This window comes from Euprymna scolopes, chromosome 19 (genome assembly GCF_053919585.1).
Source record: "Euprymna scolopes isolate OS-2025 chromosome 19, ASM5391958v1, whole genome shotgun sequence".
Taxonomy (NCBI): domain Eukaryota; kingdom Metazoa; phylum Mollusca; class Cephalopoda; order Sepiida; family Sepiolidae; genus Euprymna; species Euprymna scolopes.
In genome coordinates this window covers 90,597,996-90,622,888 of record NC_136500.1, presented here as the reverse complement: position 1 = coordinate 90,622,888, position 24,893 = coordinate 90,597,996, and the positions used below count along the sequence as shown (strand labels likewise).

The 24,893-nt window shown below is 34.2% G+C and overlaps 1 protein-coding gene and 1 pseudogene across 1 annotated transcript in view; one reads left to right on the top strand and one right to left on the bottom strand.

Annotated features, from left to right (window-relative positions):
* The window catches only part of LOC145239829 (Golgi-associated PDZ and coiled-coil motif-containing protein-like), a 460,043-nt gene that overhangs the window by 365,841 nt on the left and 69,309 nt on the right, over positions 1 to 24,893 (bottom strand). The window lies entirely within an intron of this gene.
* Positions 24,368 to 24,484, top strand: LOC145240409 (5S ribosomal RNA; annotated as a pseudogene).

Below are 24,893 nucleotides of genomic sequence, written 5' to 3'. Positions count from 1 at the left end.
TTGCACCTCTGCACAAATTTCTGGTGACGATAGCTAATTCACTTCTATCTACGTAAACGAACCCTTAGGATGAGTCTGAAGTAGAAACTTTCCATTATTTTAAATGAAAAATAAATGAAAAACATTCAAAAGCAGACCATATTCGATTTTCGTTAGTCCGGGGTAGCCTTACTCGTACGTATTTTGGAGGAATTAATACTACCAATAATAAACTGATACGTTCTGCACGTGTACGAATATGACGTCATGTAGACAGACGAATGATAGATGCTGAAATTAAAACTACGTGCCATCTGGTTTTGTATTTTTCTCTTAATTATTGGTGAAGATTTTTTTCTACAAAAAAAAAAAAAAAGGCGGGGGGACAACATGTCATTGCAAATAAGAAAAGATACCTTAATTTAATTATTTTCACAATATACATAATTTCACAATATATATATATATATATATATATATATATATATATATATATATATATATATATATATATATATATATATATATATATAAACGGGCCCCAACTATAATTAGGTCCCGTTTCTTAGTGTTTTGTCCGAATGAAATGAAACTTTGGTCATAACTAGTTTATTATATTCAAAACATAACATCAAAACACTAGGGTCTTTGGCCTTTTTTCTCCGTTCTACAGGATATGTTCTAGATGGCCTCCATTTAACTTTTGTTTTCTTTGGGTCACCCTGTATACAACTCTGAATATTTCTACCCTTTGTCATTTACTAGGTATACCTACTCGGCGTTGTCTAGGAGTAAAAGAAAAAAAAAATGATTGACTTGCTTACCGAAGAAACTGAAAGTAATGTTGCTGGCTTTTAATTTCGTAAGAAAAGCTTTTTATGAAATAGAAACAAAAAAGTATTTTAGTAGTAGTTGCTCATCAATTACTAGCAAAGAACAAATAATAATGTGCAAATAACATGGAGGCTAGAAACGCACACACAAATACACACATACCAGCTGGCCACCCGGCGTTGCCCGGTCGTACAATACGCTTAAACATGATATTTTAATTAATGCAGATTGCGTATGTATTATTATAGAATAAATCCTCTGTTGAATATTATATATTACAAGGGATAATTTGCCCGAGGGACTAATTCGAAAATAAATAAATGAATAAATAGATGAATAAATAAATAATAATAAATAAATAAATAAATAAATAAATAATAATAATAATAATAATAATAATAATAATAATAATAATAATAATGTCGTTCATCAGATTCCGTTTGTGTTTGTTTACAATATCATGTCAGCTGATATTTGGGTTCGTCGATGAATGCCCTGGAAAAGTCACTTCTGATTAATGTTTAGTTTTAAAATATGCAAACGAAGAAATGATTTGCGGTGATTTTAAATAATACCTTCTCTTTCACCGTAAATTGAACTCATAATAAGAAAAAAATCAAAATAAAATGAAGTACACCTGGGCTTGAACAGGGGACATTCGATCTGCAGTCGCATGCTCTACCACTGAGCTATCTCTCCAGATGACAATAAATCTGATTTTTAAGAAGAAATAGTCCCTTGTAAAAATTCTTCTCCTTTATCTATAAGAGAGACTATTTTTCAAGTTCGGATTTTTTCGATTTTCGTAAATGATTTTCTGAGATTTTATTATTTCTCTTGGCTGGTGTAACGTAAAATATTCCTCTGTAAAAATTCTTTTTTATCTATAAGAGAGATAGACTATTTTTTCAGATCGGATTTTTTCGATTTTCGATACTTATCGATTGATATTCTGTACAAAACATATCTAAGAATACTGGCAGATATATAAATTAGCTTTGTGTGAAATTTGCAAAAGATAGGCTCAGCCGTTTCGGAACGTATGAGGAAGGAACACACACACACACACGCACAAAGTGAATTTTATATAATAGTAAAGATACATATATTAAAGAAAAAAAGGGAGAGCACTTAGTATAATTACATACAAGAACTACACTTTAATCTGTTTCTGTAAGAAAAAATATCTCCATTCCAACAGTTTTCTTAGCTAGAACAAGTATTTTCATAAAACATTGAAGCGAAATAAAATATACTAACAATATCCACGGACATCCGATGCTCTGACAACTGAGGCTACAAACCTACTAGATGTGGAAGAAATGATATCGTATTTAAATGGAATTATTTGCTTGTTTACACTTGTATAATATCAAAAACCTAGAAGACTCAATTCCTTCTATGGAAGAGTAATGTTTTGCTTTAAGTGGCAATAGAATAGTGGAAAGAGAATAATGAAAAAATTTAGCTAATCCAAGTTAAGCATCAATACGGCAGTCGGACTGCCATTTGGATCTAATTTTTAAAATCTGACAAGTGTAAATGTTAGAGTATGTCTCTTTTGACATCCCTTATTTTAATCAATAACTATCAGGGTAGGGAAGGCACACGTCATTGCCCGGTCGTAAAATACGCTTAAATATATTTTAATTCATGCAGATTTCGTATTTAATATTACAGAGCCAATTATCTATTGAATATATATGTGTGTGTGTGTGTATATAATTTTTGAAATCAGTATTATATATATATATATATATATATATATGTAATACTGATTTCAAAAATTTAAAAAATGACTTGGGTGTCATCAGCTAGAAACGAAACCAAAACATTTAGTGCTCCAGCCTCATTCTCCACTGTTTGATCTATCCATAAATAGATAAGAAAGATTTAAAATTAAATTATTAATAAATTTGTGCATGTGCAAAAGTAATATAAATATATCGGCAAGTTGACATACACATTTTGCATTCCAACTTGTAGGCATATTTCTGTACGCATTATTCATTCATCCAAACAAAGATTTTACTCGTTATAAACCATCCTTGGTGTATGATTACTACTTCCTGTCAATTTCAGTGTTTTGTGACCAGTAGTTGAAGAGTTTATTGGTTAAATATCTTCAAACAGATACATACATACATACATAAATACATCTATTGTTTTATTTGTATAGATTATATGTCAACTTTAAGATAAAACGAATGCTCACAGAATAGATAATACTAGTTGGCCTATAATTCATTGGGTTAACGTTGATATGTTGAACATTTTTCCTTCTCTTCTTACTTCTCCTTTTCTTCTCTTCTTTATTTATGTCATTAATTTATTTAAACTTACCAAAGGGAGTGCAACCTTGGCATTGGTTGGGTAGCTTGCATGTCTCAGTGACCCCAAGAGACAAGCCAGCGGGAGATTCGTCTTCTGGTAGGGTCATCGATGCCGGACAGGTTGACAGGTAGAGGCTAGACTAAGAGCACTCCACCTACCTTCTGGGAAGGTTGGGCGTGGGGCCTGCATCCTTACTCCAAAAAAAAAGAATTCCTTGCTATAAAAGCATCTACAAAAACCCGAGAAGCTCCGGTTCTAGGAGAAGAAGGTCCTGCACCTGTAGAAAGTATGACATGCTGGGGTCAAAGCCAAAAGGACGCTTCAGTGCCGAAAACGCTTTTATCGACACCATCATTACTACATGGAGAAGAAGATGGCAATGGATCAGGCACACCCTGAGGAAACAACCAACAAACAGCACACACCAGGTCTTGACTTGGAACCCTCAGGGGAAGAGGAAAAGAGGCAACCAAAGAACACCTGGAGAAGAGACCTGGAAGCAGACACCAACCAGACCAGCTACTCCTGGGGCAGCTAGAACAAATCGGCCAGGACCGTGGACGCTGGTGTGCTGTTGTGGATGGCCTATGCCCGTCCAGGGGCTCAAGGCTATGATGATAATTTATTTAAGTCATTATCTTCATTTCTCTTAAACTACTACTACTACTACTACTACTACTACTACTACTACTCACTTTTCTGTTTTTCGTCTGTCATAGTAATGAATTCTATTTATTCTATAAAAACTCTGCAATGATACAGGTTTGGAAAAGAATTGCATCTGCTGTCAAAAGAAAAGTTAGGGATGAATATATGGTTGATTTATTTCGCCAACGTTCGTTATCAAACATGGATGTCACTGAGTGTATGAATGATCAGAGATTCCACTGTCGAAAATCGAATGTGGGCATTACTATAAGTTAGAGAAGCTCAAGGTCAGTTAAAGGAAAGACGTCACATCAAGGTTAAATGACAAACTGAAGCAGTAGTGGTCCCAGGAGAGACAAGTTGAATCGTACCAAAGTGTAGAAGATTAATTACTTTGAACAGGTGAAATTGAATCGCATCAAAATGTAAAATAAAAATTGTCCGGAAGAGGGCAGATTAAATCACACTAAAATATAGTAAAACAGTTGAAAAGAGCTGTATTTAATTGTATCATAATTCACGTTTCGTTTGTTAATTGGTAAGAGTTTATTGGAACTTGGGTTCATTTTTACTTTGAATAATCAGAAAAGGACTGTGCAAAAGTGAACCGAAAACGACAGTAATTATGAATAAACCATGGACAAACTTTTGATTGCAACATCCATACAGAAATCGTTTTTTTTTGGGGGGGGGGGGTTAAATATACTTTTCCTAAGATAATTATCGATAAAGTGAAAAAAATGATTCTAGAATAAATATTTTCACGAAAAAAAAAGTCCTCCCTCCTATCGATTTCCTTCCTTGTTTGTTGCTTTGTAAACACATCGAATTTTTTTTAAGAAGAGCTCAGGAGTTGTTGTTTTTTCTGCTTCCGCAACAAACTTGAATCTGAACAAAAAATTGAAGTTGAAATCAATTTTCAACTGAACAGATGCTGTGCAAAAAATGATTTAAAGGGTTGAACACCTGGGAAGAATTTATTGATGCATAAATCACAAATCAAAACAGCAACACAAATTTAGAACAATCAAAATGGAAAAATATGGTGATAAACTGAATGAAATAAAAAGATTTAAACATTAAACATAGCATTAGTAAACCAAATCTTATAAATTTACAAGTTTGTACACACCCACCCACACATTTTATATATATATATATATATATATATATATATATATATATATATATATATATATATATATATATATATTCAAATGCTAACGACCCCACGCCCCCCTACAAAAAGACATTATAGCTGGGAAAACGCAGATGACACATAGAAATTCAATATGCTCCAATTAGATGCCTGTATTTGCTCCGTGTTTTCCGGTTCTTATCATTCGATTCAGTCCACTATCGTACCTTCCTATATTCGTTCCAACAAAATTAACTCTCGCACACATTACACATGCAGAGGTGGAAGCTCACTATGCACACCTAATTGCTTTCTCCTCCTCCTTTCCCATCATTCATTGGGGCAAATATTTCCACAGTACAACTGCCGATATTATTTACCTTTCCTCCTTCGTGTTTTCCTAGTACACATATAAAACAATTAAAAATAAAAGAAAAATTAATTGATATATACATATATATACTTTTATATATACTTCATGTAAATACAGTCATATCATGCTACGATGTGCAGACCATTTAAATCATATTAGATTTCATCAGGCAAGAAAAATTAAAGTACAAAAATTAAAAAGGTTCTAGAAAGAACTTTAGCTTTTCTTCATGCTAGTCTCCTCAAAATTTGAAAAGGTCTGGAACATTTTTAATCTTGGTATTTTAATTTTTCTTGTCCGATGAAAACGGTCTGCACACCGTAACAAGATATGACTGTATTTACATAAAGTATAACAAATATATAAACAATTTGCTCTCTTTGATTGAGCACTATCAACGACCCTTGTTGAAATGCAATTGTGCTTAATTTTTTAAATATTTTTCTACCTAGAATATATATATATATATATATATATATATATATATATATATATATATATATATATATATATATATATATATATTATTTATACAAACGCGGACAATAGCGACACTGCTATGGTGATGTTTCGATTAGTATCCATTAAAACAACGTCTTATACAATTATGGTTTCTAGTTAGTCTAATAGTGTTCCATAAAAAGAATTGAGTCCTCTTGGTTTTCAGAATCGTAAAATGTTGACACATGAATAAGATTCATTAAAAAACGATGTAATTACTTTCACTCACGTTAGAAGTATTGTTAACCAGAGAAGCAGGCACCAGTTATCACGATTGGTAGTGAATAACGTTTGGGTTTCAAATCCCTGGATTGATGTGCTCGCTACGTCTAGCAACACTGATGAGTCGTGAAATAAAGAAACAGCTGTTTATGGGTGCCTAATATTTATATATGTGTGTGCATGTGTGTGTGTGATCCAACCTCTTATGAGACAACATATTTTTCAAGCAATTGGCTTTTCAATAAGGCATGAAAAACTATCAAAGCATTACAACTGATGGGTAGTCATGGTCGTGTTAATGAACTCTAGTGACAAGCTACTACAATCCGTCACAGTCTACACACAAATACACGCCTCCTTTTTTGGGTCTTTGTTTTCGACATTAGAACTTAAATAACTGCATTATCCCGTTTAGCATAAAACAAGACCTTTAGAAACGATTCATTCAAGGATTTCTTGAAAACAACTTTTTATCTGCTCCTTGGTCAGGACACATCATGAGAAGGGATGGTGGGTGGGAGTAAAGGGTTGATACTGGTGCGAGCGGTTAACTAACCACGCCATGTTCAAATGAAACTCATTTAAAAACAACATTTCTTCCACTTACAGTAGCGGGATTGGTGGCTAGAGAAACAGGCACCAGTCATTAGCTACAACCTCTGTCCCATCGCAGCAATGTTGCATCCCTGGGCCTGTTTTGCAAGTATCTGAATGGAATGTGCTCTGACGAACTTATAGCACTTGCGCCCCCCTATCGACATACATATTCCGAACTTAACAGGCAGGCAGCAAAATTTCACTCCATTTACTGCTGAGGTCCCTAGATGTTTTCTACTCTAATCGTTTCTTTCTTCAAATTGCTAGACTTTGGAATTTTCTCCTCGTTTCTTGATTCTCTGGCTTACATTTAAACTTCTGGATGCAGAAATTTAAATGTAATATAAACAAATATCTCAGTGCTCAACTCCCCCACATAGTCCACTGTAGACATGATCCTAATTAGTAGCTGCCAATAAACCTTGTTTGGGATAAAAAAAAAATACTGTCAGTTCCATACCACTTACATTAAGGTTGTAAACAACTCTAATGTGGTACCTCCCTTGAGTACTTGATTATATTGCTGTAGGGTAACATATTGTAACTTGCTGGTTGATACACATTGTGTTTATAGACACATGTTTGCATAATCTCTCCCATTAGTTTTCACCGAATCGTAAGATTTGCGCATCTACTATTTTATCAAAGCTGAGTTAATCAACGTTTGTTTCCTTAAGGCGTTTTTTTAACATCATATATTTCGATCATACAAAATGCATGCTCAAATATTCCTCAGTTTTGGGATGTAGTTGTTAAAAAAAATAAGTTCTGTTTTAATTGTTAGAATTAACTTAATTTTGAAATTAACTCACCAAGTGACCATCTCTTACTAAGTTTCTACCTATAACTCTCACCCTCTCTGCCCACTGTATGATGCCTCTTATTTTATGTTGTATCTATCACTCTTGCATACTTCTCCCCTCTCTCTCACTTTCTGTTTTTAATAACAGTCAAAGTAACAAAGAAAGGAAAAAATAACAAGGTTGGAACAGTCCATCATATAAAAAAGGAAATATCAGTAGAGGTAGTAATACTATTTGACTCGTAGAGAGAAAAAGCAAGCAGAAAGAAATTTAATTTGAATTTATTTCTATTTTTTAAAATTTAACTGACTTTTTAAACTCACTTTTACCTGATGCAAACAATACAATCTGAGCATAATGCAGAAAGCAAGAGGTCACATTTTTTTCTAGTAACAGCTAAAAGAAAACAAAAAAAAAACAAAAACAAAAAAAAAGCAATTTTTAGTGGACTCTCTACAGTTGGTTGGTAAGCTTTTATGATTAGTATTCTTAATTTTAATATATGCAATACCCCTAAAGGTTCTTAATGCCAAATTTAGCGAAATTTTACTTGAATAGTTTTTGAGCTAATAAATGCTAATTATCCATATATTAATAGGATAGCGTGTGTGTTATTCATTTTGTGTGTCACACTTATATCCGAGTGACTGTTGTTTAATTGTTATAGGCTTCCATTTATTGTAATAAATAACTTTACCAAGAATTCTTCATAAGTTTTGGTTTCAGTTTCGATTATAGCTGAAGGAACTCAAGTATATATATATTTCATAAGTTTTGGCTTCAGTTTCGATTCAAGCTGATAAATCCAAGTCAGATGGATGCATTTAAAAATTTTTTTTTAAATTGCAACTTTATAATATAAATCGATAGAACATTAACTCTATAATAATATATACAAAGTTTGCAAAAATTAAAATATCATATTTAAGCATACTTTACTACTAGGCTACACCGGGCGTCTCTGCTAGCTTAGATAAATACTTTTGCAGTTTTACCAAAAGAGCTACAATAATATCAGAGCGTCTCCATGTACGCTGAACATCACAGAAGGCCAACATCAATATATTACATATGAATGAGTCCCCTGTGGAATTTTCAAAGGCCCACTAGTTATTTTTATTATTATTATTATTAGTAGTAGTAGTAGTAGTAGTCGTAATAGTAGCAGTATTAGTATGTTCATGTATACCAGTGCAGGTATTATCTTCCTTGAATCAGTTGCTCATGATATTTTGATTATAGAAACAACATATTCTGCTCTAGTGTGTGCGTTTGGATTCTTAATCCAGCAGGAGGATGTGATGAGTCTGGTGTGTTAAGTTCATGCTTGCATACCTTCTCGCTTCCAGCTAACACTGTTGACTAACCTCACGGTGAAAAGGGGGCAGGTATGCATAAATCTTTCCTGCCAGTACATAGCTTCTCCATCATCAAGACTCCTACAGTGCCTCCATGTTGGTCACACATAATAACTGGGTGCCTTGCGGCCCCAGGCTAAACTTGTAGGGGATCTTGGAGTAGTAGGGGACCCCAGAGATAGTGCGCTATGGCCCACTGATGTGTGGACATGCCCTGGCACCTACCAATCCCTACCCCACTGTCTTGTGGGTGCCCTTGGTTAGGTGAAGACTAGCGGACACGACTTTACCTCACTAAGATTACTTTCGGCCAGAAGCTGCGGCCTCCTCTGCTGCCAGTCGTCACGGGTTCACTCCACTGGACATGAGTATTGGAGGTTCGGAGGGTATCTATCTGATGCACAATAGATACTGCATCTAAACTACGCAAGCAAGTTTGGAGCCAAGGTGGGAAGTCCTGTAGTGATGGAGTGAGATTACGCCAACACTGAGAGATAAAGCACTGAGGCCCCAACTAGTCATCTTCAAGACTGACGGACTGCATGATGATGATGATGATGATGATGATGATGATGATGATGATGATTCTGCTCTTATGACAGAAGTTCAAGATATTAATTGTCCACATGTATCTTTAATACAGAGCCAGGGAGACACAAAACTTTGCAACGTGTGACTTTGAATTGCGCGTTTCTCTTCATTTTCCAATTGTTTTATATATTTTGCTCCATTTGCTGTGTCATCGTTTATGTTTAGCTATTTGTAGTGTACGATCTATTTATGTATAGAGATAGAAGAGAAAACAGGGAAACATTGACAAGATAATCAAACCTTCAATGATAGTTGAATTAATTATTATTATTATTATTATTTTATTACTAGAAAATATATGCTCTCTCTGGTCGCATATTGATGCTAGCCTGGGAGGATGATATGATAATGAATAGATACTACACCTCACATCTAAAGAGGAGGTAATGCCTGGAAGGATGATATCATAACGGCAGTACATATACTACTCTATCCCCTGATTTGAGCATTGGGGGATACTGCAATAGTCTGAAATAGTGTGGCTTCAGCTTCAGACACACAGATATCAAATTATTAAGTAAATATATAGTTTTGGCTTCAGACAGATTGATAATAATCTTTATTATTATTATTATTATTATTATTATTATTATTATCTATATATTAATAGGATAGCGTGTGTATTATTTATTTTGTGTGTCATGCTTACATCCGAGTGACTGTCGTTTGTTATGGATTTCTATTTCTTGTAATAAATAATTTTACCAAGAATTCTTTATAAGTTTTGGTTTCAGTTTCGATTATAGCTGAAGGAACTCAAGTTTATATATATATATATATATATATATATATATATTTTTTTTTTTTTCATAAGTTTTGGTTTCGGTTCAAGCTGATGCACCCATGTCATATGGATATATTTTTTTATTTTTGAAATGGCAATTTTATAATCTATAAAAATCGATAGAACATTAACTCTATAATAATGGATATGAAATCTGCAAGAATTAAAACATCGTATTTAAGTGTACTTTACGACCAGGCTACACCAGGCGTCCCTGCCAGCTTAGATAAATCCTTTTGCAGTTTTAACAAAAGAGCTACAATAATATCAGGGTGTCTCAATTTACACTGAAGATCCACAGAATGCCAACGTCAATATATTACATATGAAAGAATCTGCTGTGGAATTTCCACAGGTTCCGCAAGTTATTATTATTAGTGGTAGTAGTAATTTTTATTTCTGATAACATGCTCAGCATCTCAAAAAAAAAAAGTGAGAATTTTGGAAAAATGTTCATTCGGGCATTTTTCTAACACATGTTTTATCACCATTTTGATCAGGAAACGCATTTTGGACATTACTGTGAAATTCAACAAGGGTGTGCCGTGAAGGTTCTCAGGTTTTCTTCAAATGTTCACCGTTTTATGGTATCCGCGCGTGAAGCATTTCCTGAAATTTCAGCTCAATTGTCGCGTTGATTCTTATTTTATCAATTTTCAACATTTTGGATTTTTTCCTATAGAGTCACTAATTATCAAGGCCTAAAGTACATTTGAGGATAAGAGTTAACGAGTTTCTCAAATGGACGGTTAGACAGCATCATCATGGTTGGTTAAAATTGGGTAGAATTTTATTAATTAAGAGGATGGCTCCACAAGAATTTGTTTACATTTAACTTGAAAACGACTAGGTTGTAGCTAGCTGGGAAGCAGCTTCACAGAAACTCTGCTCATGGAAGCTTCATTCAGTTTTAAGTACACAAAGGGACAAAAGGAAATAATTTACAGTGGTTGTCGCTAGACGAGTTTTTGTTATGAATTTTTTTACAGATGTGAATGATAGATTGGAGCTCAGTTGAGCACCTACCATGAAAATAACAACAGAGCAGCGAGTGACTAGCAACATTTCTTCTATGAGAAAATGGGTACAAGGAAGAAAAAAAAGAGATCCTCCACTAGATTTTGAAGTCGGTTCTCTATTCTGTCAAGGCAAGAAAGGGTGCTCTGATGTACCATTATGTGCGATGACGTCACATAGACAACAGTCGCTGCAGTGAAATAAAGAGGAGCAGTAGGTGGTAGTGGGACTGGTGACGTCATGCAGAAATAACACTAGCAACAGTAGGACAGAGAGAGTGGAGTGGGAAAGACGTGACGGTATGAACAGCAGGAGAAAGAGAGCAGACGACTATGATTCCCCGCTAGCCAGTGACAGCTCTGTCAAAATTTATGTATAATGGGAAGCAGATAGGAAATAAAAGTGTCTCTAAAAAAAGTGAGTTCAAAGTATCTTTTATTTGTGTAGCACTTCGATGGGGTCAACAGACAACATTTGGGCTCATTAGTTGAACACATCAGAACTCAGAATTCGGAACCCAAATTTCTTGCATATAAAATATTTAATACATTATATATCTACATACAGCACAATTTGCTAAAACTTTCATCAAAAATAATTCATAGGATTTAATTGCTGTTAAAATCAATCAATCAAACTGAACAGATTTGAAGTTGACTTGCCGATTTAGTAGTCTGGGGCAGTAGCCATTATATCACTCATCCTTCGTGAAAGAAACTAGAGATTATGCCTGATAGTGTTAAGACCGTCTTGCGGTTTGCCAAGATGTTAACGTTTTAATACGTTGAGAAAGTTTTATTGGTAGCAAGACGGCAGGATAACGAACCTGATAAACATCATAACAGGCAGAGAAACGAGACGACAACCTAAGCAAAAGAGGAATGGTTCTTTTTTGTAAAAACTGATCATTAGAGATTAGCTTGGCAATTATTCTCAAGTATAAAGAGGACAATAAAGATAAAGCACTTAGGATGATGAATATAGGATCATCAGATAAGCCATTCTGGGCCACTTCAAAATGGCCAGCTTCGACATAAAAGTAATTACGAGTTGGCATTTATTTGTACAATTCATTTGCATATCAGATAATCACATAATGATACAGCAGACTGTAAACGTGTTCATTTGCGTCTGTTGATCACATCATTAAGTTCCTTGCAATCGATATAATATTTAAACTTGGATAACCTTGCTTGTTTATTTTCACATTGAATGTTTTCGATGATGGTTGAAGGTCAAACGAGATGGAAAGTCCTAAAAAGATAAAAAGGGAGTGGAAGCAGCAGCGTAATAAGGGGAGTAGGAGAAAGTTTTTTTTGTTTTTTTGTTTTTGTCTTTTTACTTGGAGGTCACCAGTTATCAAGGCCTGGAGACCACTTTAGGATAAGGGTTAATGAATGTTAGGTAGACAGTGAGACAATAGCGTGATGATCAGTGATTGGTGGAACTTGAGTAGGGTTTAATTATATAAGAGGATGGTTAACATGACTTTATTTACATAAGACTTGAAAACGACTATGTTATAATCAGCTGGGAAGCAGGCCACGGAATTGTGCTCCATGGACGGACAGATTTCGGAAAGAAGATCTGTTCATGGAATTTTCGTATAGTGAGGAAAATTATTGATGTTTGTTGTCGATAGAATTTGTTACGAAAGTTTTACGGGGGACCATAGATTAAAGCTCAGTCGGTCGATCACCTACCATAAAGGTAAAGATATAGCAGAGGTAGACTTGTGATTGAGATGTATATAAATTATGTCAATAAAGGCAACTGCTAAAGTAGTAGCAATAGAATAAGAGAAAAGGAGTAATATGATGACGTAAATAAGGTAAGATAAACGTAGAAATAAAACATTATAACAAATAGTAATATATGTTCAGGAGTGGGAGAATACAATACACAAAAGTTCTTATTCATTATTGTTTTATTTGGATTTTTGTATTACTGTTATTACTATTATTTTTATTACTTCGATGTTATTTTTGCAAGGTTTAATTTTTAGTTTTTTTATTAAAAAAGTCACCGCTTATCAAGGCCAAGGGTTACTCGAGGATAAAGTTTAATGAGTTTGACGATGGTTGAAGCTGGACAGAATTTGATTATTTAAGAGGACGGATCAACAAATATGTGTTTACACTGGACTTAAAAACGGCTATGTTGCAGTTAGTTAGAAAGCAGTGTTGTGATATTGTGTTCCACAAATGGGTAGTTTTGGAACTTCCATTTAGTTTCAGGTACAGAGAGGAATAAAAAGTAAAATTATTTACAGTGGTTGTAAGTAGATGAGTTTTTTGCTGTGAATGTTTTCCATGGGGAAACCCGAGATTGGAACTCAGTAGAGTACCTACCATGAAAATAATGATTTAGTAGAAAACTATCAGGAGTACCCGGCGTTGCCCGGATGCGTCGAGGTGGTGTAGTAAGGAACTCCGAACAAAAAAAAAAGAAAAAAATGGTAGTGGGGGGGGGGGGATCAAAACAACAGTAGGCAGTTTGTGTGGAGAGAGAGGTGTTAAAAATAAAAGTGGAAGTAGGCAGGCAGGCAGGCAGGCTCAAACCTGTAATGCGAAGGAGAAAAAGAAGGTTAAAAATAAAACATAACATCTTAGCCGATGCGTCCATGGCAAAACCGGAAGTCACGAACGTTGAAATTAAGGCTAGTCAATCGAAAGGAGATGATGACTTGCAAAAATATTGGTGAAAAAAAGCGACCTCTCTTTGTAGAAAACTGGCCAGTTGAGGGTGAAGGAATTAATGTTTTTAGCCAATTTTTTGATATTCGTCGTCGGAAAGATCTAGGTCTAAAATGATACCGTTTGTAGGAAGTTTTTGCAAGACATGCAAACACACACACACACATTTTGCCTTTTATATATATAGATGATTAGCAATGTCACTTCTATGAGAAAGAGTAAGAGAATGTTATCCACCAATATGCTATCCCCAAGAAAAATCGAAGAGATATTATAAAAATGTCAAAATATTTGATCTTGCTTGGATTAATTTGTACACAACGACGTTTCCACACACGGGTAGATTTCTGATTGGTTCATTTAGTTACTAATGATATTTTATGACACATATTTGTTAACATTCGATTTAAAGGCTGTCATGTTATAACCAACACTGAAGTAATCCCATAATAACGTGTTCCATGGCTTGAAAGTTCTTGGAAATAAACTCGGTTCATGGAAATTATGTTTGTAAGCGATACATGGAAAAGAAAGAAAAGTGTTTGCAGTCCCTATCTACTTGCCTTCCCACGAGAGCAGAGTTAGACACAAGGTCATTTTTTAATGTGGAGAAATCCAACTCCTCCAAAAGAGACACTCTGAGAAGGAATAAGAATTAAAATTTCCTCAATCTAGAAGAATTTCTCTTCCACTGACCAAGAACATTTCCTAGCTAAAAGGCCAGAGAGAGACCATGTTGAAAGTTTTTTTTAGCTGTGCTAATAAGACGAATTCTTGCTATGGATGTCTTACAAGAAGGAACCAGAAATTGAAGCTTAGTTGAGCATGTTCTCTAAAAATAACAATAAGATAAAGAAATACTAGCAATATCTATTCTGTGAAAAAGGGCTGCTGAGTCCATGAAGATAGAGACACTGATACTGTGGGGATAATTCAAACAAAAGCATCTCACATTTAAGCTAAATATATCAATAAAGTTGATAAAATATTCTTTCGGAGTAAATGGTCACTGCCTACTTCTTATACAGAACAATTCCTCAAAAATGCCACACATGGAATTGTTAATAAATGTCACAATCTCTTCTGCAATCCAACCATTTTTGCATCAAGTTTCAATCATATCGAACAGTCTTTGTTTTATTGTCATCCAATGATATGCTAGAACACTTTAATGATCGTCTCATCAGTAAGAGGTTTGATCATTAATGGGCTTAACTTAACCTTACCCTCCCACTCAATTTGTATCTGTGAGGTTATTTCAAAGATAATATCTATCCAAACAATCCACAGACTGTTCCGGAACTGAAAAGGGCAAAAATAAATCCAGTGCCAAGAGATGAGCGATTCAGAATTATTAACAATTTTGTATCCAGGTGTACTGATCATTGAACAATAATAAAACAAAGTATTGGACATTCATGGCTGAAACTTGGTTGACAAGCCATGCATAACCTGAAATTTATTTGTACCAAATATGGTTGTATTGCAGAAATGATTGTGAATGTTATTAACGATACAACGGGTGCCTGGTATTTAACTGAGATTACCCTGTAAGAGTATATTTCGGTTATGTACTGAAACCCAGGCCCACAAGGACGGGATACAACAGAACATCCATAGACTTCATCAAAGACTATTCAACAGCTGTTATTTTTAAGTAGGTTTATTTTCAATGTCAAATTCTGTTCTTAATAGAGATCTCCTTCATAGCCTTTTCTGCTCACAACTGTGTCACAGATCTACTGACTGTCGGTAACAAACGACTCTTACATTATTAAACTGACCACATGTATCTCTTTAGCTCTTTTGCTTATTTCTTCATCTAGTGAGATTTTCATAGTCGTGGCCCCTTTAATAAGTACTAGGCTGTGATCATGATTCTTTGTAATGCGTTCTGCAGACACATCCAAATCTTTTGGAATCAAACACACGCATATATATATATATATATATATATATATATATATATATATATATAATGAAAATAATGGAAATAGTATTCCGACAAAATAGAGAAATAAAAAGGAACAAACCGTATTATGTGTTCATCAACGTTTCGTCTTTATTTCAGAGGAAGTCTCGAAATAAAGACGAAACGTTGATGAACATATAATACGGTTTGTTTCTTTTTATTTCTCTCTCTCTCTCTATCTCTCTATCTCTCTCTCTCTCTCTCTCTCTATATATATATATATATACATACATATATGTATACCTACATATGTATATACATACATATACACAGGCGGCAAAAAAGAACGTCCGCACTTGTAATTTTTTTTAAAACTGCAAATTTAAGCTAAATTTAATGTAAGTGTTTAAACAACCTATACCTCATTTGATTGGCCTTTTATTCTTCTATAATTTTACCTGTTTATATTTGACTTTTAATTGAAATATTCTAGTGTTCACGTCAACTTAAAAAAATAACTTCAAATTGAGGAGGCAAAAAGAAAGTCCACACAATTACAAGTGCGGACTTTCTTTTTGCCGGCACTGTATATATATGATGATTGCAACGTCTTGTCAGACTCTCTCAGATACTTAAGTCCATGAGCCCAAAAATGAGTTCCATCGCCACAGAACCATTTTAATAGACAAATGCCAGAGGGAGTATCTGTACACAGATGATGTTACAGAGTCTTAGCTTTGTACAACATCTAAGTCTCTCTTTCGGTTCAAAATGTTGAGATCCAGCAAAAAGCAAGAGCAAGATAGCTAGCAACAAGTTAAACAGCAGACCAGCTTAATGCGGGCACTGATCTCTCGCTTTATGGTTTTTTAAATAAGAGATTTGCTTCTCCTAGAAAGGTTGCGTTCACCACGGTTTCCGGGAGCCCTCTCCACCCCACATACATACACATAAACACACACGGTGCTAGTTGGCCGTTGACCCCGAAAAAGGGTTCATTCGCCCTTTGGAAGGTCTTGTTTTTAATCCTTCAGGGATACTAGCCACCCTCCTCACCAAAAAAGTTTGGTAGGGGAACCAGTTTAGTCGCCGGTGACGCAATCATGAGGCAGGGAGTACTGGGTTACATGGTACCAGTAGCATATAACATGACCTGACTGTATACATATATATATATATATATATATATATATATATATATACAGACATGCATACATACATACATATATATATATATAATGAATGAATTATGAAAGTAAACGTTCCAAAATTCATGATGTTGACCATCTTACAATTTACTCCTTTAATTCAGTTCTAAATTCAAAATGGCGTAATGTAACCATATTATAAGGTATTTACATCTTCTCTTGCAATTTTCGGATTTTAATCATGTCAAAACGCACTTTATTTGCTTTTGATGAATTGATTGTTGCTATTTCTTCCGATAAGTTAGGGGCATAATAGATTCACTGATTGATATAACAATAAAGTGATTTTGTGCTAAAAAACAGATACTGTCAAGAATTATAAATGTCAATTAAATTAAAGGAATATAAGATGATCAACATCATGAATTTTGGAATATAGATTTTTGTCATTCATTCATTATATTGCTCTGTAATTACATTGAGCTTCTTAAATAAGGATTGGTATATATTATAAGGAAATAAAGTATATTTCCACCGACTATATATATATATATATATATATATATATATATATATATATATATATACACACACACTAGAAGGCTGCTCGGCATTGCCCAGTTGTAAAATATGCTTAAGTATGATATTTTGATTAATGCAGATTTCGTATTTATTATAATATTAGCAGGGGTGCCCGGCGTTGCCTGGGTGTTTGAAGGTGTGTGTTTTGGGAAGGGGGGGTAGATCAAAACAAAATGCAAACTAAATAATAAGCGAAGTAATAACCCTGTTTAAATATTAAAAAAAAAACGATGTTAAACTTGTTAAAAACATTCGGAAAAACAAAAACAAAAAAACAAAAACAGCGAAAAAAGTTTTGGAACCAGAAGCCTTGAGGTTAATAGTCTGATGACTACTTAGCATGACACCACGAAGGCAAGGAACTGAGAACAAGAAGTAAACCTTTAAAAACACAAGTGGTTGAATGTCAAATATCATGCCATAGTAGTAGTAGTGAAGAAAATGAATTCATAGCGCGAATTTTGTAAGATAAAAGTCGCTGAAATAAAGGATATTTACGACGTCGTTTCGTAATTGATTGAGATTGTCGGACTGACTTCCTCATCTTGGTTGTTATCGTCACAACGTTTCGGCCGTTTTTCCCTCCGACCTTCATCAGGTGTTTTGTATCAAACTGGGGGTCTTGAACCCAACCCTTTAGTATTATTACGGGGGTACCGTGTTCGGACTCCAGCTAGGCTTTGGGACATAGTTGCTGATTCTCTGTTTTGAATGTTACTTTTTACTGCCTTCGTTGTATCAAAGTTTACAGTTACCCAAAGCTGCTGAGTTCAATCCTGAACGAAGGCAGTAAAAAGTAACATTCAAAACAGAGAATCAGCAACTATGTCCCAGAGTCTAGCTGGAGTCTGAACACGGTACCCCGTAATAATAATAAAGTGTTGGGTTCGAGACTCCTAACAAATGGTTCCCCAGTTCGATACAAAACACCTGATGAAGGCCGGAGGGCAAAACGGCCGAAACGTTGTGATGATAACAACCAAGATGAGGAAGTCAGTCCGACAATCTCAATTAATGAAAACACCTTATCTCAAAAATACAGACAATTACTGTCGTTTTGTAAATCGCAAATATTATAATCTAAGGAGTATATAAAAAGTTCTAAGACATAGTGACCCCCCCCCCCCCGGAGAACCCCCTCCTAAAACAAAACCTTTGCCGGATATACAGAAAAAATGCGCACACTCACACACTAACACACATTTTGGCTTTTATATATAGAGAGTATATTGGACCCAACATATAGTAATGATTTAAAAAAATTTTTTTTTTTAAATGAGTCATGCACCACCACCTAGAATCAGAACCAAAACGTTTAGCATGCAATTTACTTTTTTATTTGACGTTAATGACTATACTATGAAGACATGTTTACTGCAAAGCTAAAAATTAAAACATGAACCAATAGCTATTACGTCACGCATGCATATTCGTAATGCCGTCGCTCGACCTTCACCTGGTAAATTTAATTTTTTTTATTTTCACACTTTTGCACAGATTTTCCCTGGCTAAAACCCAAATATAAAATTTTGCTTGAGTTCAAATACCCTATGTATGAAGTTTCATGGTAGACAAAATTTTTTAAACAAATATATATATGCATACATAAATATATATAGAAAGAGGTTTGTGCTTATTATAAGCTGTTTACGCAAATATTACGCAAGCATAAATCATGTAGAATATCTGCATGAATATAAATACACGTAATAGTTAACTAAAGATGATCATCTCATAAGAAAACCGAAAAAACTAATAGGGAATTAATTAAAATGAATGTTTAAAAGAATACGCAAATTAGTAGATCTTTTGCAGGTGAATGCAATTCAACGACACATATATAACAAAAGTTGTATTTTCTTTTTAAATAAATAGAAAAAAGGGTTTTTAATATGAATACTAATACACAAAAACAAACAAAATTATAGGAGTCTATATATATATATATATATATATATATATATATATATATATATATATAGCTTGTGTTACCTGTACTGATAACAGAATGCTTTGTGTAGATCTAATAAAAATCTGTATAACGGTTTAAAGGAGAAAAGAATTTACAATTTATATTTTAGGGAGTGAAAAGGTGATCGATGCCTCCATTCAGTCATGAAAAACAAAGGATGCCTCCTGTAGGGGCAGCTGCACATTTGATTGTGAGGCAAGGGTTGTGCAATTCTCAACCACACCTCTCCTGAATCGCACTGTTTAAGTCCAGTGGCAAGAAGAAGCCAGGACAACTGAAAACATTGCCGAGATAAGCGGAGAGCACATACAGAATCTGGAAGTCCTTAAATGGTCACCCATCTGATACTGGCCAGGCTCATCGTTGCTTAACTTCGGTGATCTGACGGGAACCGGTGTGTCAAGCATGATTATGCTGAAAAGGTGTAACAATTGTGAGATAATTTACGTAGGTAGGAAATCATTGTAACAAAATTTCACATTCCTAGGCTATGACAACAGCATATTCTTTTCCTTGTTTTGATTTTCAAGTATATATCCATTGATATCTTATATGTTTTTATGTAGTCATGTGGTTCTCAGTTGATTAATTGTGTCTATCTGTGTCGGATATATACTCGAGAGTCAAAACGATGAAAAGAATATGCTGTTGTCATAGCCCTAGTAATAACCTAAAAATGTGAAACAAGCACAAAGCGACAAACATTTTTATTTTTTTAGTTCAGTCCAACAGAGTTTTGTGCATATCTTAGTGTGCATAGTGAGCCAAACTCTTATGATGGTTTTTCGTTAAAAAATAAAATAAAATAAACACCAAACGAAATGTAAATAATTTTTTTTTTATATAACCAATAATGAAAGGTATTTATTTATGTTACTTACAGAGAAGGAACTCTGACAGGTACTACCATTTCGAGTCAATGTAATTAAGGACTGATTTAATACTCCTCGAAATTCTACCATTAAAGTCTTGCAACTGGATATAGTTTTATGTCACATCCAGGACAGAAGGATGATTTGCATGCTAGTCCCTATTTACTTTCCTTCCCACGAGTGCTGATTTGGGCACAAGATTGAAGTGTATTTTTTTCTATAGAAATCGTTCCAGAAAAGGCATTAAGCCACTTGATGTAAAGAGCTAAAAAAAATAGTACTTCCAGGTCAAAAACTTGCAAATGATGTGCTAGAAGGCATAGATTATGACCCAGAAAACAGCAATTATTCCCTCTTTGTAAGAAACATCGCTCATGGAATGTGAAGACTAAAGGACGGAATAAGGGAAGCACAGGCTACATATGTTATGAACGTTGGCACAAACAAAAAGTACTACTTCAACCGTTGAATCTGCCAGTGAGGAAAATCCAGCCCCTTCCATTCAATGAAAAATTTCTTTTTCAGTTCTAGTTACTTTTTTTTTTTTTTTTTTTTAAGGAAAGAAAAGATGAAGTCTAACATCAGAACATATACTACACATTGAGCAAAGTCGATCGAGAATATTTATTTACCTGCTCTCCAAGGTCAGATGTGGGTTTGATGAAAGCGTTTCTGTGGAACAAACTAGATTTGAACTTTGCACACCCAAGTTTCAGTCAATGTTGTTAACCATTTAACCACTGTCGCCCTCCAATCGATTGCAAGTATACACAGTAAAATGAAGCCAGTTAATAAATACATTAAATAATCCGTAGTCAAGAAAAACGTATAATTCTGTTGAATCAAATGCTTAACTTTATGAAAAGGAATTGTGAAATATTTCGAGTTACGTGAAGCTAGAATGCTGAGTTTTATAGACGAGTTAAGTATATTTCTGTTCTTTTTTGTTTTTGCCATACTGTGAGGAGCTGGCAGTCTTATCAGTTCGCACAGCTTGTTTCAGCAAATCTGAAACAAAATATATCATAGCTAAGCCATTATAAAACTGAATAAACACAAAGATATTTCATTAGCAGGTATTTTATCTTTGAAAGATATCTAGATAGCAGCTCTCAGCAGAAAACTTACCTTTCATTCAATGCAAACAGGAAAGAGTGATAAGGGCTTTATCTTTCTTAGCAGAAAACAAGTTGCATCTAATTGTCTAACTCAGACAATAGCAGAGCATTATTTTTAGAAGATAAAAGTGTGGATTCTGTAGAAATTCTTATATGATTCTGTTATTTAACTGTATATACTGCTATTATGACTTTTGCCTTTGGCGGTTCTCATTCAGAAAATAAAATTCTACAAAAGAAAGAAGAGTTACAAAAATAATTTTCAACTTAAAAATATTTTTAATGTAATTTAATTAAAAAATATATAACATTGTATTTATGATTCAGAGCATTTTTTACTACTGTTTCGAGACACTCGAGTTGACAGCAGCAGGTGAAAGGCGTCAAAAGTGACCAAAGATGCAAACGGCAACAGACAAATTTGGAGTTTTAGTATTTTGCTGATCGAGAAAGAAAGAACTAACAATAGCGAATATTATAAAGTTTTATTAGTGCGCTCAAAGAAAGAAATCATTAAATTAACGAAGAATGTATGAATAAAAAACGATTTTTTTTAAATTTTTAAACCATTTTTGACACTAGGTGGAATAAATGAGAAATTAGATCTTTGAGAAATTGGCATAATTTCAAAAGTCGATTACTTAGATAGGGTGTCGGCAACCATACATATAAAAAGAAAAAAAAAGAAAAATCAGAGTATGTGCTGGTTTTTCAACGGGGTTGAATGACTTTTTGAAAGACTATGCATATCCTCATACTATCTCCAGAAGATACATTCACAAAATTAAACGGTGGTGGAGTGTTTTCAAATTTGGATTTGTCTTACCTTCAGGTTAAAATCATATTTCTTCAAACTGAAACATAATTATCAAAGTATACTTATGCAGAAAGATATGAAAAGTCTTTATTAAAGTTTGTGCCTATTTCCATTCTATGAAGACCAGGTGCGAACGCAGACCCCACAATTTTATTATACCATTCCTATTTAAGATAAAACATACTTATCAAAGTATTATTATGTACATCTATACCAAAAACACTTGTAAACGTTATGTTTTTATTTTTAATTTTTTATGTCCATACTTTGTGGACCAGGCGCGAATGCAGACCCCACAATTTTAATGAACCACCGTTCTGCCAGATCAAACATACCCATTCCTTTGTCTCGATACATCTTCTATCATTATATGTAATCAGTTTTTTTTAAATAGTCAACCACATAAGAGCCTATTCATGACCACACACACACACACACATATAGAGCTTTATATTATAGATATTCCAAAAGTATATGATTTGATAGAGCCATTAAATAAGTTCATGACAAAAAACACAGATAAAGGAATTTTGAAGGTTAATTATCTTCCTTTTGAATTAAAGATAGCTCTAAGCCTATTCCAGCAAATAATGGACACAATGTTGGCTGGTATGGAATATATAATCACATATGTGGATGATATTTTAATTAAAAGCGAAAATAAGACACAATACAAAGCCCATATTAGAGCTGTATTTCAGAATTGAAGAATATGGATTCAAGCGGAGTTCTGAAAAATTGAAATTGTTCTTAAAGAAAAGAAAATATTTAGGGCAGATCATTGTCAATAAAGAAAGAAAACTAGACCCCAAAAACCTGATAACACTGCTAAACTCCAGGCTTTCTTGAGATTAGTAAGTTATTATAGTATATACTAGCAAAAGTACCCGTCGTTGACTGGGTTCAAAAACAGCCTACAGAAAATGGACTCTCATTTATGAAAGTATGGTAGGTTATGAAAAGGAAGGTTTGTAAAGAGATAGCTTCGAATTTGGGGTATCAAAACCAAAGCAAAATATGATGAAAGTAAAAATAAAATAGATAAACCCCATAATTTATTATACCATACCTGTTCACAGTGAAACACTTATCACAATATTCTGTGGATCTATATAAAGAAACCTTGTTAAACTTTGTGACATATTTCCATTCTATGTAGGTCAGGTACGAACGAACACCCCATAATTTTATTATACCATATTTCTTCAAACTGAAACATAATTATCAAAGTATACTTATGCAGAAAGATATGAAAAGTCTTTATTAAAGTTTGTGCCTATTTCCATTGTATGGAGACCAGGTGCGAACGCAGACCCCGCAATTTTATTATACCATCCCTATTTAAGATAAAACATACTTTTCAAAGTATTCTTATGTACATCTATATCAAAAACATTTGTAAACGTTTTTTTTATTTTTAATTTTTTATATCCATACTTTGTGGACCAGGCGCGAATGCAGACCCCACAATTTTAATGAACCACCGTTCTGCCAGATCAAACATACCCATTCCTGTGTCTCAATACATCTTCTATCATTATATGTAATCAGTTTCTTTTAAAATAGTCAACCACATAAGAGCCTATTCATGACCACACACACACATATACAGCTTTATATTATAGATATTCCAAAAGTATATGATTTGATAGAGCCATTAAATAAGTTGGTAAAAAGGATACAAAGTGGATATGGTCAGAAGATTACAAACAGGCTTAAAAAATAAACAGCTGTTTGTTAGCAAACCTATCATTAGCACATTTCTACATGAAGAGGAAAATCATTGTAGTAGAAGATGCCATACTGCTTCACAAATGCGAGGATGGATCTATGCCTTGAGAACATTATTGCCTATGAAACAAAAACACATACAACAAATGAACTACAAAGTTAGGGAATAAGTCTATTATAATTTTAAAATAGAATATATATCTTCAAAGAAGATAGGTCACGCCGATTGGTTATCAAGACCTAAATATACGTATATAAATATATAAAGAAAGAATAATAGTAGAGCTAAGAGACAAACGTGAATTGTCAGGTCTGTTATGTAATACAGCATAATCACGTTGTGTACAGCATAATCATGTTGACACACCGGTTCCCATCAGATCACCGAAGTTAAGCAACGTTGAACCTGGCTAGTACCAGATGGGTGACCATTTGGGAATTCTAGGTGCTGTATGTGCTTTCTGCTTATCTCGGCATTTGTTTCCAGTCGTCCTGAACCTCCACTTGCCACTGGTATTCAACAATACTGACTCAGGAGAAGTGTGGTTGGAGATTGCGCAACTTTGGCCGCAAAAATTTTACACACAGGGACCCTTACAGTGGGTATCCATAGTCTGTCAAAACTGAAGGAAGCCTATATGCTATATGCACTACTATTAGAGAACTTCCGGTCACGTTTGGGGAGATGACATTGTTAGGTTGTTGCAACTCTTGCAGACAGGATGTCCTCCTATGCATAGTGCCTGGTATACCCAAATTGGTCACCTATCTGGTACTGGCCAGGCTCAACGTTGCTTAACTTTACTGATCTAACAAAAACCGGTGTGTCAACATGATTATGCCGTATATTTGTTACAGTTGGAGAT